The sequence below is a fragment of the Lethenteron reissneri genome, chromosome 21 (assembly GCF_015708825.2).
Source record: "Lethenteron reissneri isolate LAM-NWPU_2019-01 chromosome 21, ASM1570882v1, whole genome shotgun sequence".
Classification (NCBI taxonomy): Eukaryota; Metazoa; Chordata; class Hyperoartia; order Petromyzontiformes; family Petromyzontidae; genus Lethenteron; species Lethenteron reissneri.
This window is the reverse complement of record NC_083799.1, coordinates 3777426-3793220: the sequence shown is the minus strand read 5'-3', so window position 1 is coordinate 3793220 and position 15795 is coordinate 3777426. Positions and strand designations below refer to the sequence as shown.

At 43.2% G+C, this 15795-nt stretch overlaps 1 protein-coding gene across 1 annotated transcript in view; it reads left to right on the top strand.

The window, feature by feature from the left end:
• Positions 1 to 710: 710 nt before the first annotated feature.
• Positions 711 to 15795, top strand: part of R3HDM1 (R3H domain containing 1) — a 76954-nt gene continuing 61869 nt past the window's right edge. The window contains 1 exon segment of the mRNA XM_061555520.1: positions 711 to 820. The gene's annotated coding sequence lies outside the window, so the exon portion shown is untranslated.

The window sequence follows — 15795 nt, the reverse complement described above, 5'->3', positions numbered from 1 at the left end:
ATCAGTTACTCCCTCAATGTACGTTATTGTTTTATAGTTTTAATTACTTGGTCAGTTTCCACGGTTGTGTTATTTGATTTGGTTTGGCATTCAGTGCCCTATTGATTTGTGTATCATTGTAACCGTTCAATTGCAGCGCTTATTTAACATACTCTTAGGTTTTTTCGGTAAAGTCACGTAGGTAAAAATTTAAAATAATAGAAATAATAGAAATAAAATAATAAATAACTGTGATTTATTATTTTATTTCTATGATTTCTATTATTCTTATTTATTATTACTTCTTTTAACCTACGTGACTTTACCGAAAAAACCTAAGAGTATGAATCCTTGCAGTCACGAAAGCTTCAAATCTAGCACTTCTATAACATGTTTAATTTAACTTCTCAGACTGTCACCATCTGACACTTTCTTAGCCCGATGTATGAGCGTCTTGATGAGAGAGTATTTATGTGCGTGGTGATGGTGTGACTTTTCAGATAGGCGATCAGCGTGCGTTTTCTTTCGGCAGAACATCCAGAAATTAATATTCTGCTCGCGGCAGAATATTATGGATGATATTAGTCGCGAAAGCCTACGCGTTAAACCAATAAAAAAAATAACAACTTTGCGTATGACGTCACCCCGCTGTGAGCAGTGCGCGGTGACGTCACCCCGCTGTGAGCAGTGCGCGGTGACGTCACGGCGTTGGTGACGTCGTCCAAACACCTCCAGAGCCCCGCATGTTGCGGTGACGTCACGGGCCTCGCTGCTGCTGCTGCTGGGAGCCGAGCGCGGAGCTGCCACCACCGCCGCCACCGTGCTGATGCTGATAGCGCAGGTGCTGCTGCTGATGATGATAATGATGACGATGATGGTGGTGAGTGTGAGCTGTCCGGAACGTTGGCTCCCCTTTTTCAGCGTCGGAGCAGGGCAGAGGCGAGGCGGCCCCGCGCGGCCCCAGCGCTAACCTCGACTCTGGCGCCCTGCGGCCCCCGGGGTCGAGGCGGTCTGTCTGTGTGCGTGTGTCTGTGTGTCTGTGGTTGTGTGTGGTCTGTGTGCTCGTTGTTGTGTATGTGGGTTAGAATACCTGAACCCGTGCTGGGAGGAGTCGCCAAGGTCGATTCATCCTCAAATGAGTACCCTGGTTCGTGGTGTAAACATCAGTACTGGGGAGACAAAGGCGGCCGGGAGTGGTGTTTGGCACCCACCCCCCTCGTCTGCCGGTTCCAGCCTTAATAGGTGCTCGCTAACAGCGCTTGCTCCAGCGGTATGTTAAAGGCTATACGGAGGATCTTTGGGGGGAGGCTGGATTCAGTGATTGATCTTGAGGTGGGTGTCACTATATGATGTGTATTGGGGGGGGGGGTGCTTAAGTGTTGTGCGTGTTGAGTGTTGAAGGGTGTTTTTTGGCGGCAGGGGGGGGGGGGCAGATTCAGTGTTCAATAGCAGTGGGGAGAGAAGGTTCAGTGAATGGGGGGCGATTGTCTGTGTGTATGGGGGAGGGGGGGTGTACGCGTTCAGTGCGTCTCTATCACGGGCTTATTTTGGTGTTTCCACCGTGGTCCTCCTGCCCGCGACCTTTCGACACTTCACGTGACCTCCAAGTGCACCTGGCCTGGCACAGGCGCCGTGGTGACGTATTCGTATTGGCTCGGTGTGCGTATTGAGGGGAAGGGGGGCGCGGATTCAGTGTTTTTGTATGGAGGGGGTGGGGGGCTGAATGTATTTTCGGGGAGGTTCTGTGTCTGTATGGCTGGTGGGGGGGGGGGGTCAATGTGTCTGTAGATATGGGGGTTTGCGTGTTCAGTGTTGATTGGGGGGGGGGGGCGGTCAGTATGTGTGTGGGGTTCAGTGTGTGGAGCGGTGGGATAGCGGTTAGCGCGCTGCGCTACAAATCCGGCCACCCGAGTTCGATTCCGGCTCACGGCCACCAACACCACCGGTGACGATTGTCTGAACCGGTCCGGGGTCTCCCCTAGGTCGACGTGGTGTTGTCCACCCCCCCCCCTCCTCGTGTGCCGTACCGGTGTTCATAGGTGCTCGTTAACAGCACTTTCCCCAGCAGGTTATACGGGGGATCGTTGTCTTTGTGTGTGTCGAGGGTGGCGAATTCAATATTGGTGGGGTGGGCTCAAGTGTGGTGGGTCGTTGAGTGAGAGTGTGTTCGTTAAGGAAGGGGTGGTGGGGGCAGGATTGTGTGTTGGGAGGGTATGGGTTGTATATTGGTGGGTTTGTGTGCGTGTGGGTCAACGTGTGTGTGTGCGTGTGGGTCAACGTGTGTGTGTGTGCGTGTGGGTTAACGTGTGTTTGTCAAGCACCTATTAAGGCCCGAATGAAGATAGTGGGGAGAGGTGGCGAATTATCCGAACCGGGCCTGTGCCTCCCGTAGGTCGACTCTGCCTCAAATGAGTATGTGGTGCGGTGTGTAAACATCTCCACGAGGGAGACAAAGGCGGCCGGGCGTGGTGCTGGCCACGCCCGGCCCGTCTTAATAGGCGCTCGCTAACAACACTTGCCCTAACATTCAGTTTAGACTATACGGGGAATCTTTATATTTGAGTGCGTGGACTGATTTGCGTGTGGGTGGCATATTGGTTTGTTTTTGTGTGGGTTCGTTTGTCCGTGTGTGTGGGTACGAGAAGGTTTGAATGTGTGTCGATGTGTGTGGTTTCGTCCCGTGAATGTATGGATGTAAATGTACACGGGTTTGTATGGATTTGTATCATCTATGTTCCTAGTCCTGGCCACACCGAGATGTGCGTGGTATACGGGCCTTAATATTGGTGCTTGCTAATAGCACTTGTCCAAACTAAATCTGCAACTGAAGGTAATTAACGTCTATTATAATACATTTACGTGTTGTAAATGCTTTGCGTGTGTTCATGGCCATATTGATGTATACGTGCTTACCGATATATAGCGTAATTTCGTACGGTATTTTTTTTCAATATTATTGCATGTGTTGAATGACCTCGTATTTTACTATAAAATATTGAATCTTAGTATTTTTGTGACGCCCGTTTGTATTATCCACGTTTTTGTGTTCGTGCGTTTGTCTTGTACGAGCTTACACATGTTTGCCGTGTGTGCCCTTGTAGATTCGTGTTCGTATATTGTTGTGCATATGCCCTGTGTGTGGCTGCGCACATAGTGGTGTGTGTCATCTATTTTATTATCCACGCACTGTACGGCATGTTCGCTTAGCTGCTGAAACACAAGGGTGGCTTCTATTGTGCGCTGATAATGATTTAGAACACAGCACACGCTTGGATAGAAACCCACATACAGAGGAGACCACGGCCTGCAGCACATTAACTATGCAGCCAAGCCACCTGAATTGCATCCATGTCTGCTGCCTGCCCTTGTCACCCTGCGTGCCACCTAATTAGCCACACTGCTTTTCCAGCCTCCCTCTCCAGCCTGTTGCCCGTGATGAGTACCGATTACACAAGCATGTGTATTTGCTGCATTCTTTAATCTGAACATTCAATATTATGGGGGGGGGGGGGGGGGTTCAACTGTTACATGAAAACAAATGCTTCCGATTGTTATAAAACGAAAATAATTGCCAATGCGTTTGATAATTCTAATTTATAGATACTACATAGTGATAATTATTTGGAAACTCTCAAGTGGTATGAGATCAAGGAAATCTTCATTACCTGCAAGACATGGCAAGTGCAAACAGGTGACATGGCTTCACATTCGAATGTGGTGCAGCTTGTTTACATCTGGTGGGCAAAGCAAGGCAAGACTTTGATTACAAAAAGTGGAGGCATTGTGGCAGTACTGTGTTGTCATGACGATTCATGAAGGATTATTGACAGAATTGACCACAGTATGGAACTGTTTCAAGGATGCCTCAAATGTAGAAACAACCCACATTATAAAAAATAACAGCTGAAATGAAAATTTAAATTAGATATTACGTGACTGAGCGGAAAATAAGATGTCAACTTTTCAGAGGAATGGTCGCCTTCAGAAAGTGTATCCTGGTTATTAATAGACATGCTACATTTAGAGTGACCAAAGTTCCAACAAAAGGGTGTTCACACTAATAACGTGCGCATATTATCAATGTTACTTTGTTTAAAATATGATCGTGCAATATCTCACATTGTGTCCATATTATAGTGTCAATTCTCCATGGGCTGTCTTGTGGTCTGTAAGTAAAAAAAAAATGCTGATGGACATGCATTAATGCATCGGCTGAATGGCAATTGTAAATGTTTTACTGATTGATGTATTATTCTGCCATCTCCAACGAAACACTGTTACAAAGGCACCAGGGCCTTAGCTGCACAGCAGACTGAACTGTGCGCACACTAACGAACTATTTCTCGTGAAAATGAAATTATTTAGGATTTAAAGGAAGATGTAATCCAAAAACCAAATAGCTCTTGCAGATACATTTCTAGGCTGTGCTTTCCTGGATGTTTAGCATGAGTTTGAGATTTTGTTTATGGGGAAAAATACAAAAAAATTACAGCTAAAATAATGATGGTACTGAATGTGACATCACTATACATCTGATAACCCATCAATGCAACCAGATAAAAACGTTTAGTGCAATTATGCCTATAAAAATATTTCCAATTTTTTTCCATTTGCGATATATGCATCATGTTGTGAAACAAATAATCCTTTCAGATCTCTCGTCGAGGAGTACAACCCTTTTTTAGAGAACAGCTCATGGGCAGCACTTATCACAAGCGCTACCTTAGAGATCCCTTTGTGACCTCTGTTCTACGCAGTAGAGGGCAGCACTATCCCACCCACTCTGCCACTTAGAGTAATGTTCGTCAGATTGAAATCATACTGATATTTTAAATTCCCAGAGCCACAATGTAACCAAATTGATCATAGACCCATAGTTAATGTGATGGGTTTTTTATGCAACTCACTGAACTTGAGAACCTAGTGTAATCACAGACGTCTGCCCAGATTAAAACTCAGGGTCTCAGCAGTGCCAGCGCAATGCTCTGACCTCTGAGCCACCTGGCCACTTTGCAGTGATGTTATCTTGGTGTGTCGGTGTATAAAGTTTTTTTCTGCAATAGGCATGCTTTTGAATCATACACAAGGTGACACGTGTTCTGTGCCAAGGTATACTGCACACTGATGTTTTTGCACTTGACTTAATTGCCTTTTTTGTTTTAGGGCATATCGTTTGACATGCAAGCATTCCAGTCCAATGCACATAGCAATTTTTCCAATAAATTGTGGAGCCACTATGAGCAATGCTATTTAAACCGGCACAAATGTGGTTTCTTAAATTGTACATATCATCGTTTTACAATGTGAGCATTTGACAGCATTATTGTAACTTTTTATAAATTTCAAGTGGTGACTAACATCAGAACTGTTCTGCAGATAATAAAAAAAAATCAGAATGTTCGTGCATGTTCCAGCCGTGCCATTGGGCACTCTATTGATGTAAGAATCCTCTGGGAGCATATCGTCTACGATTTTGGGATTGGAGTCGGTTTGGGGTGAAAGGGCTTCACGAAGACACCCGCTGCTTTGCAGCAACCTTGCACATGCTACGTTGGAATGGTGTAGTAGAGCACGGGTGCCCGATGTCAGCAGCCTGCCCACATTTATTTTTAGGTCTGTTCTTGCCGCGCGAACAGGCAGCCCACCCCAGAGACCATTTCTTTTAACCCTTGCTGCGTATGGTGGCCAGCCTTCATAGTGCACATTGTGTCTGCCTCGTACGCTTTAGAGGATCCCGTGTGTGTTTCACACATATCTGAGGCTTTTGTTTGGTTGCAACTGACATCACTCCAAGTGGTAGGGAGCACTAATTAGATGTTTTCTATTCCGATTGAAAATTTGTTTAAATGTTTAATATGGGATTGTATGACATCCAATATTTTTCACGTGTAGTGAAAAGTGCAATGCATGACATTTTCAAAGTAAATAGACATTCGAAGGATGTTTATTTTCACGTACATTGACAAAGGTGAGAAGCGTTGGATTAAATTCTGAACGCGTTTTGCAACCATGCAAAACATTTTTTTTTATAAATGAGTAAGTGATTTCCAAAATAATTCAGGTGGTATTTGGTGTGGGCATCAGTATAGTTTCACCTTGTGTATGTGCTTAGGAAGCATCCCGCTGCCTTTGAAGGATTTAGGTGGTTGCTGTTGCGGCAGCCTGCCAACCCATTTCTGGGGGTGGTAGGAGGTGGTTGTGGGGGTGGTAGGAGGTCGCTGGGGGATGTTAGGAAGTAGCTGGTGTAGACAAGGCAGTGGTGGGCTGTAGTCTTCTTGCAAATATGAAAGTGAGGCGGAGTAGATAAATTATGTCTTGCTTTTGGCATAAGTGCCACAAAGCTTGGGAAGAATTGCACCTTTCAATTAATCATGTTAAGACGGTGGATCGGTTTTAGTCAGCCTTGGGTTCTATTTTTAAAGGGCCTTATGTCGTTAGCGTCACTTGGTGTTAATTGAATGATTGGTAGTATTCCTTGAAATCGACAATCTATCGGCAGTAGTTGACGTGGATAATTAAACGAGAGACTTGGGCTGATGCTAATTGTTCCTTGTTACAAATACAATTGCACACAAAAACATTCTCAGTGCTGTGCTTGCTGCATGTGTATTGGAATGACGTTTTCATTGTCCATATCTCTTGAAATGTTGTCATCTATAATATATAAAAGGGAAATTTGTGAATGTTGATTATGTTGATTATGAATGTGTGTCTGTTCGAAATGTTTAGCATACTTCCCGACATGCAACAAACTTGAAATTTGGCATGTGGGCAGCTTCCAGAATGTACACAATGCAAAAAGTATAAAAATAGACTTTTGTATTTGGGGGGGGGGGGGGGGGTTGCAATAATGGATATATTTTGCACGGCAAGTGAGCAGTGACGTCACATCTGTGATGTCATACGCATGCGGCAGCGTCACGCAGTGTGCCTGCTGACGTCACCCCCCCCCAACCCTCCGCGTAGGCCGTGTATTAATCCAAGACAAGAATCCAAGTCTCGGGCGAAGCCGGGTAGTAAAGCTAGTGCTGTATATAAACAGGTGCACATTTTGAATAGTGTATTTTGTTAGTGTATAAGTGCTTGGATCTTGACCATTAACTCTTAATGTTGAGCAATGCAGATTGGTGAAGACAGAGGTGTCCCGGACTGGATTAGATATTGTACACCACTGATATTAACTGTGGCTCCGGAATTAGAAATGTATATTTGGAATTAATGGTTTATTCTATCATTGTATATGTGCATTATATTGTAAGGATATCTATTATTAAGCACTATTATATAATTCACACACTATGTTAAAAGTCAAAATAAAATACTGCAGCAGGACATGCTTTCCACTCATGTGGTATTATGTAATAACGTTCCCACTTTAATTAACCCACGTGGCCAGAAAGGATGAATGTATAATGTGATTAGGTACTATTACTCTAAGCAGTGACTTTTCGTGGTCTTTATGAGATCCTAAGATCTCTCATAGCATCAGGCAGACTCATGACCTCTTTTAGATTGAAATGAATGAACATTCAAACTTATTTCTGGCGGTATTGCATACTGTAGTGTTTACATTTGTTTGGCTGTTTCAGCTGTGAACATTACATGCTGAAACAGCAGTCTTGTTGTGAGAGAAACTGATTTCTACAGCTGTTTAAGAAAAAAGCATTGCAGTGGAGGAGGATGTTGTACTAGCGAGCTATTTGCCCTAACGAGTGAGCCAAGAGAATTCATCAAAACACATTTCGTTTTGCCATTCTAATCCCCCTCATACGCCATGAGAGATAACTGCAAAATAAATTACTACCCTGTGAATATGCTAATGTATTTTACATGCTTTAACATTTTCGTTTACATGTTATTTACCTTAACTATTGGAGGCAAAATTCAATATGCACGAAACGGCTCTTGGAAATAGCAGTCAGGTTTCCGTTTTGTAATGATTTCTTTCCGAATCTGATCTGTTTTTGAAAAGGTAATGGTTTATTAAAGGGACTGTAATTCTTGATGCACTGTTTCTCCCTTTACATGTATTGCCTGCATTTAATCCAAAAGAGCATTGCTGTAGAATGTGTGCACATGTGAATATGCACTCCGATGTGTGACTACACATGTGGAAGCAGGCATTATTTAAATCCTACTTGTGGTGTGAATGCCCATAGGGAATGCACTCATAAATGTGCCGTCTTTTTCAGAAAGTTGATATTTAAACGTGGTTTTGACCCGAGCTGGGTCTTTCCTGTGCATGTACTTTCAATTTAAACAATAGATTCCAAGTACGTAGGCTGTCATAAATAAGGAGATCGACATCTTCATTTGTCCCTTGAAAAGGAGTGCCAGGAGAAGGATGATGTACTCTATTTCAATGTCCAGAAAATTATATTGTTTGATCCTGTTAAGTATTTGTTCCCTGGCATAGGGTTATTATTGTTAGCAGGTACTGTATGTGCAGAGCAAGAAAACCTTGTATAAGTGACACTTATGTGTGACTTTGACTTCGATGCCAATTTCACATGATACCAGGCGCTGTCGTGTGCATGGCAATCTAAACAAAATGTAAACATTATTGCCTAGAACTTGGCAGTATAAAAATGTGTTGCCGTTAGCCTCGTGCAAGGTGCTCCCTCCACAACGTTTATTCTTCAACACAGGGCTGGAGACTTTTTTGAGAACATTCCAATTTTGCAATCTGCACAATTGCTGAAGCTTGGTCATCGACCAGGTAGGTTTATGTGGGCTGCACACGCGCCCACACACACAGTCCCAGGGTGCAAACAGCACCTCATCACCTGTGCTGTTGTAGCTTGTTCATTGTGACCTCAATACTTAAGTACATCTGTTGGAGATGTACTTAAGTGCTGTTAATGGTGCTCTTAGGAAATGCTTCTCAAGGGCTTATTTGGGACTGTGAATGTGTTACACAAATGGATGGTTCAGAACAATTTGTTTTGTCTGAAAGCAATTTCATATAGTTCTGTGGACAATGCAGATATGTTTGAATAGATCATATACTCATTTAGTGAAGTATACATCTATAAATATAAAATGGAAATTTGTGAAAATGTGTGTCTGTTCGAAATGTTTAGCATACTTCCCGACATGCAACAAATTTTAAATTTGGCATGTGGGCAGCTTCCAGACTGTACACAATGCAAAAAGTATAAAAATAGACTTTAGTATTTTGGGGGGGGAGGGGGGGCGCAATAATGTATATATTTTGCACGGCAAGTGAGCGGTGACGTCACATCTGTCATGTGTCCCGCGCATGTGGAAGCGTAACGCATTGTAGTGTAGCGGTCAGCGCGCTGCTCTACGTACCTGGCGACCCGAGTTCGATTCCCGCTCACGGCCACCACCGGTGAAGATTATTTGAACCGGTCCTGGGCCTCCCCTAGGTCGATTCAGCCTCAAACGAGTAAGTGCTGTGCTGTGTGAACATCGCCACTGGGGGGACAAAGGCGGCCGGGCGTGGTGAATTCAAGTTCCGGGTGAAGCTGGGTCGTGAAGCTAGTATGATATATATGAAAAGGGGAACTGATGACTTGCATTAAAGTTAGATTTTTTTCCTTGTCACCTTTGAGTATGCACATTCACTCTTATAGCAGTCGGACAGCTGTAAAGCACCGTGTTGATAGATACTGCTCGTGTATGTCGGTTAAATTAAATGCGACCCAAACGTTAGATAAACACTGCATAATTCCATTGCCTACATTTGGCTGAGATTGCTTGCGATTGATAACATGTGATTTAAAACAGCCGCAATTTGGCCGCAGCCTTCCCTGGGTGGTGTTACGTCGCATCTGGAACGGATTTTGTCCACATGGCGGTGGTGGTGATGTTGGGGTGGAAGCGACCCCCCCCCCTACTCCGCGGAGATGGGAGTCGACAATTGGCTTTCAGCTGGCCCAGTGCAAAAGTGACATGGCCTGCAATCTGTGCCACGTGCGTGGGTGTGGGATACACAGCCTGGCGTGGCTCTGTCAACTTCCGCTTAACAACGATGTTTCTATTACATCCTGAAAAATATGTGAAACGATGGTGTGTTTTTATGCGCTGCTCGTGGAGACTTTTAACACGTGTCAAAGACAATGCGATATCAGTGTACCGCACGGTATGTGTCGTTCCTACATTGTATTGGCAAAGTAATTAATGCCTCGATTACGAGATACTGTACTCTTTAAATTAAATCTTAATTTCATGTTCACATGAAATCCGAAGATGGTATCAGGCATGTGTGAACGTAGATACAGTACACATTACACACGAATCCAAAACTTTTCCTCAGAATTATTGTCATCATCAGCCACAGTCAATCACCTGCGAGACGACGGCTTCCCAAAGCTGATGCCATCTTAGTGATTCTGCAATGCACGTGTGTTTTTAAAATAGCAACAATATATTGAGCATTATCACTGAATGAAAAAATATATATATCTAAAACTGTACATGCCAGCCTTGTGTTTTGCTTTTAATATATTGTGTGCTCACATGTAATCATGGTTCAATGCCATTGAGTCATGGGGATGTGGTTAATTAAATAAAAAAATAGATGGGATACAGGTATGGCTAATGATAATTATCGATGAAAATGTTTTTGATGGTTACCGAGTCACAAGAACAAACTCGTCGACAGTGCAATAAACAACTGTTAGGAAAACGATTCATTCAAAACTAACGTTAATTCCTTGTAGTTTTCATTTCCGCAAAATTACTAAATGGAGAAATGTTCTCAATAATATCACGATATATTTTAACATTTGTCACACAGTCTCCTGGGAGGGTGGGCTGGGTGAAGGCTTTTTGTACGTGCAGAATTTTGATTCGGAGGCCGCCGATTGATGTGCGAGGGCCCCCCTACACTCTCCTTTATTCATGGGAGCATCGGTGCCATTGAGGGGGCAGGGAGAGAGTGCCTGGCTCTGTGTGGGTGGGGGGGCATCCATTGAGTAGGTAACGCAAAAATCTGTCAACTTGACCCCCCCCTCCCTACCTGTACGAACGCGTACTTTTTACCCCCCGCCTCCCACCACCACTTGAGTACGTACGCTTAACGCACCCCCCCCTCCACCTCCGATATTTAATCCACGCAGAAACGATCAAGGATTAATAATATTGACGTGTTTACGCAAACATATAGTCAATCCACCGCCGGATTATTTTACTCATTTGAAGGCCAATATAGACAAATTATTATCGAAGATTCACACCCCCCCCCCACCTCCGTTTCCTATGCGTACGTTGTCAGTAGACCCTCCATACACAAGCGGAGTTAGCCCCCCTCCCTTCCCCCCTCCATGCGTACGCACTGAATGGATGTCTCCCCTGGCCTCATTCACAAGCGCGCATCGCGTCGCTCCCCACCGCCACGGGCAGCACCGCTCACGCCCCCTGCACCGTTGCTCGCTCACGTCCGCAAGTGGCACGCACGCGCACGCACGCGCCGAGATGAGGGAAGCAGCAGCGTGCGGGCACCCAAATGGTACGTAGCACTGACCTGGACGGCCACAGCATAATGATAATTGGTTGCCGTATCGTGCAAAGTTGTGCTTCGTGTTTTCGTGGATTAGTCGGAATTTTGTATTTTTGAAAGGTTTGTCTTGATTTTGAATTTATGGTCTTCCGAGATGTCTGGTGCATCGTTGCGTTTCAAGGCATGAGTGACTCATCACTGTTATATAACACACCGCTGTTTTTGCATATTTTACTGAGTCTTCGAATTTTTTAAAGAATACAAATAATAGTTTTTCAGAGCCGTCACATTTTAGGATGTTGCAGATTTTTAACTATTGACGTATTTTTCTTTTGTACACAATGTTCTGTATCGTAATTTTAGTTTCAGAAGCATGTGAAGCTTGAGAAATCGATCTGAGATCCATATATATATTTTTAGGGAGTGTTATGCAGAAGGAACTTGTTTGAGGAGCATGTTGTTATATTTGTGACATCGTGGTACTGCACATATGACAAGAGCTGCATGTTTTATTTGTGACATAGCAATGCTTCTTGGATGGATGGGTGGGTTTCTAGTAGGCCAGTCTGAGAGCCCCCCCTCCACCCCCACTCCCCCAGATCCAGAACATTGCTCTTGTCCAATGACACCTTTCATTGTCTCCAAACCTTGTCCTTCTTTGTTGCTATGTCCATAGTCTTTTTTTTCTTCTATTTTGTAACAGCCTCGGGCCTTGGTCCCTCAAACTTACTTCACAGGAATCTAGTGTGGGATTTTTATGAGAATGATTTTTTATGACTTTACTTGCTTGTGACTGAATGTGAGGTAGCGGCTGCCTGCTGTGCTCGTGTGTGCCTGCTCCCCCCTGCTGCTCTTAAGCAATTCTCTTTTATTTATTCAACTATTCGTTTTTCTACTGGCTTGCACAGTTGTGAAGCAAGGTATGTGTATGATAATAGGTTTTCCCCTTTTTTTCTGGCAACAAAACAGGGGTTAAGATGTTAATACACCAAACTGAAACCTTTTTACAAGGAATCGTCTGTATTAATCACAATGCTTGTGGTCAGAATGCAAACAAAAAAACATACTCTGATAATACATTGTCCTTGAAACTGATTGATCCACACCAGAGACGGCTTTCTTTAATGCAGCCATGATTCCTTGTAAAAAGGTTTCAGTTTGGTGTTTTAACAACTTAACACCTGTTTGTTGCCAGAAAAAATAGTAAAACCCTATTATCATATTTTGGTACTGGCAAAGGAGGTCCCATGAAGGTATGTGTATTTTTGCCAATGCTACGATCAGCATGTATAATAAAGAGGGCATGTGGTGCAAGATTATGCATGATTGGATACCTGGTTCCAAGTTTAGCAGCAGTGCGTAAACAGGCTACAAAGTAATTATGAAATTATAAGCTTGTATTTCAGGCAAAAGCCACGCTTTAGAGCAGTCAGAGTAAAAGGTGTCGCATGTGAATGTGATTTGTAAAGCAGTCTTCAGCAATCACTCTATGGCTCTACTTTGGAGAAGAGCCATTGCCCAAGATCTTAGATGATTATACATAGTTTTTAGTTATGCGTGAGTGTTATTACCAAGTTAGGCCACATGTAATACCATTTCCTGTTTAGTATACTCTCATACATCCAATTTAAGAGACGTTAATAATAACATACATCCTTTTGTACTTCCACTTTTGAATGACGGCCTCCCCACGCCATGCCGATTATGGGGGTTGTTTGACCATTAACTGTTTGTATTTACCAGGTAAGGCCCACTGAGCTATATAGCTTGTTTTCACAAGCGACCTGGCCACAAACGATATCTCAATGAAGTTGCTTATTAAGTGGAAATCTATTGCAGCCAACTACTCAAAGCACATGTTTCTAAATGTGGAGGGAACAACGGAGGACCGGGAGAAAAATCCGCACGACCACGGAGAGAGACACGCAAACTCCAAATAAACATGTGTCTTGGTCTGGATCGAACCCACGACCTCCTGCTTACCAGGCGAGGGAGTTAATATCTCGCCACCGCGTTGCCCCCATACGTCATCATGCTGGTCAGTACGAGTTGGTGAAGCTTGGGAGGGGGCACACCTGAACCGGTTCAGATATCACATACCACTGATGGTTGCCGTGGTGGGGAATTAAATTCAAAGTTCAGAGTGCAGTGCACTGACCACTTGCCCACCCCTTCCCCACAACCCCATCACCCAAGGCATTTTATCCCATTATTTAAGCAGTGCAATGGTGGTGCACCAGGATACAGTGGAATTATGCATATTGTACATGGTATTATTACTCTCCCATGCAGTAGCGTTCACATATTTTGTTTAAGAACAGTCAACGGTAATAAATAAACAGCACAGCACTGTAATAGCTTAGGCAGGGCTAGCACTATCTGCATAACATTTATCCAGTGTTTGAATAAGGGATAAGGTTTCCAAATGCACACACAGTCCCTCACAAAAAAAAATCTCCTTTGCGGTTGAATTTAATTATCTTGAAAATTATTACCTAAATCTTGACTTAAAGCTTTTCGTGACTCCAGGAATTCATATTCTTGGGTCTTTCGATAAAGCCACGTAGATAGGTTCAAATAAAATTCCATTTTTAACCGATCTACGTGACTTTACCGAAAGACCCAAGAATAATGATTATCTACTGCGTTAATTTCAATGAATAAAGACAACTAAAACACTGCAAAAAAAAATCACTATCATAGTTGGAAAACACAAAAGGAATGCGTTTTTTTATTTCACCACACATACCGGTTTAATTTGCAGTTCTGGGAATTTGGTTCATTCGCAGGTCATACAAGTCACATTGGTTTGCCTCACAAACCTGGGCACGTGTGTATGCTCATAGCATCTAAATAAATGTATAGTAAATTGTTAAAATAAATAGGCTTTATTAGGATTTCACAATAATGGGCTCGACTAACGTGTAATCTGGCATATTTATCTAACATGTTTATAACCGCTCACATAATCCAGGGTGCAAAGGCATGTGTCTTGTTCCCTCCAGGCCAGTTTACGCATTGTTGTACATTAATTTGTCTTTGTGGAACTGTTAGTTTTGAAAACGTATTGTGATCGGTTTGTTGCCTTAGAGGCAGTGGGGACGCTTACAAGCAGCTGTCGGCGTGTTCTACTGTTTGCATCTTGTTCATCGTAGCTCCCCGTGTGACACACTTGGTCACATATATGTTACAGCAAGTAGCAGCTTCCGCGAATCCTCCAATTAAATACCTTCACCGAGTGCCTTGGCTCGTTTGCACATTTGGGATATAATTTGTGAATAATAAAACAAAGTTACATTGCGATTTTTTCAGTATTTTATTTTATGTGTATTATACTTTTATGGTTTTTTTTTAAACTTTCTCAGCTGGAAAATGCTGTCCATCTCGTCCTGCACTGTGTGTATTCCATTAGGTTTTACGAGGCCGTTAGCTGTTTCTTCGCTTTATAAGAATCCCTATTTCAGAAATTTTAAAGGTTTATGTGATAAGTTTTGCGATGAAGTAAGGGTAAGTATTTACTTTTGGAAATTACAAGGTATAGGTTACTACATGCATAAACGGAAGTACACATAAACACCATATACATTTTCATGCAGTGACTCAAAGCCTTTAACCTCATATATGCTGTAAGCATTTACAACAAGATTAACATTCCTTCAGCTTCACTACGCTGTAGGGTTGTAAAACAGGACATTTCTTTAGTTTTGCCATATGAAAACTAAACATAGAACCCTATTTTGGGGTTTTTTCACACAATTGAGTCTTGGAGTAGGGTTTGGTTGTCTAACAAGGCTGCTACACTCCAATCACATCTTCAGAGCAGACTGAGTACAGGTGACCCCTGTCTTACGACGGCTCGACTTGCGACTCCCCGCTTTTACAACCTTTCTTATATTCATTAAGACCCCCACAGTAACGACCAAAACTCATATCTACTACCCACCAAACAACTGCTACCGACGCCAACTCGAGCAGCTACAAAATGGGACCTTATTTGCCAATATATTTGCTGCTCGCACGGAGCGATAAATGCCCTGATAGTGCATTGTCTTTGCCCTTTTTGCCTTTTGGGTTCTCTCATCTGACACTGGTGATGAGACTGGGCCCTAAAGAAGGCTATCTCTGGTGTAGACCAATCAATTTCAAGGACAATGCATGTATTATCAGGGCATGTTTTGTTTGCATGTTCACCACACACATGTGTGGTTAATGCAGACATGATACCTTGCAAAATTTTTATATTTTTTATTTGAACATGTTAACATCTGTTTTATTGCCATAAAGGGTAGAACCTATTCTTGTTTTTTCATACTTTGACACTGGCAAAAAAGGTTCTAGATATGTGCCCT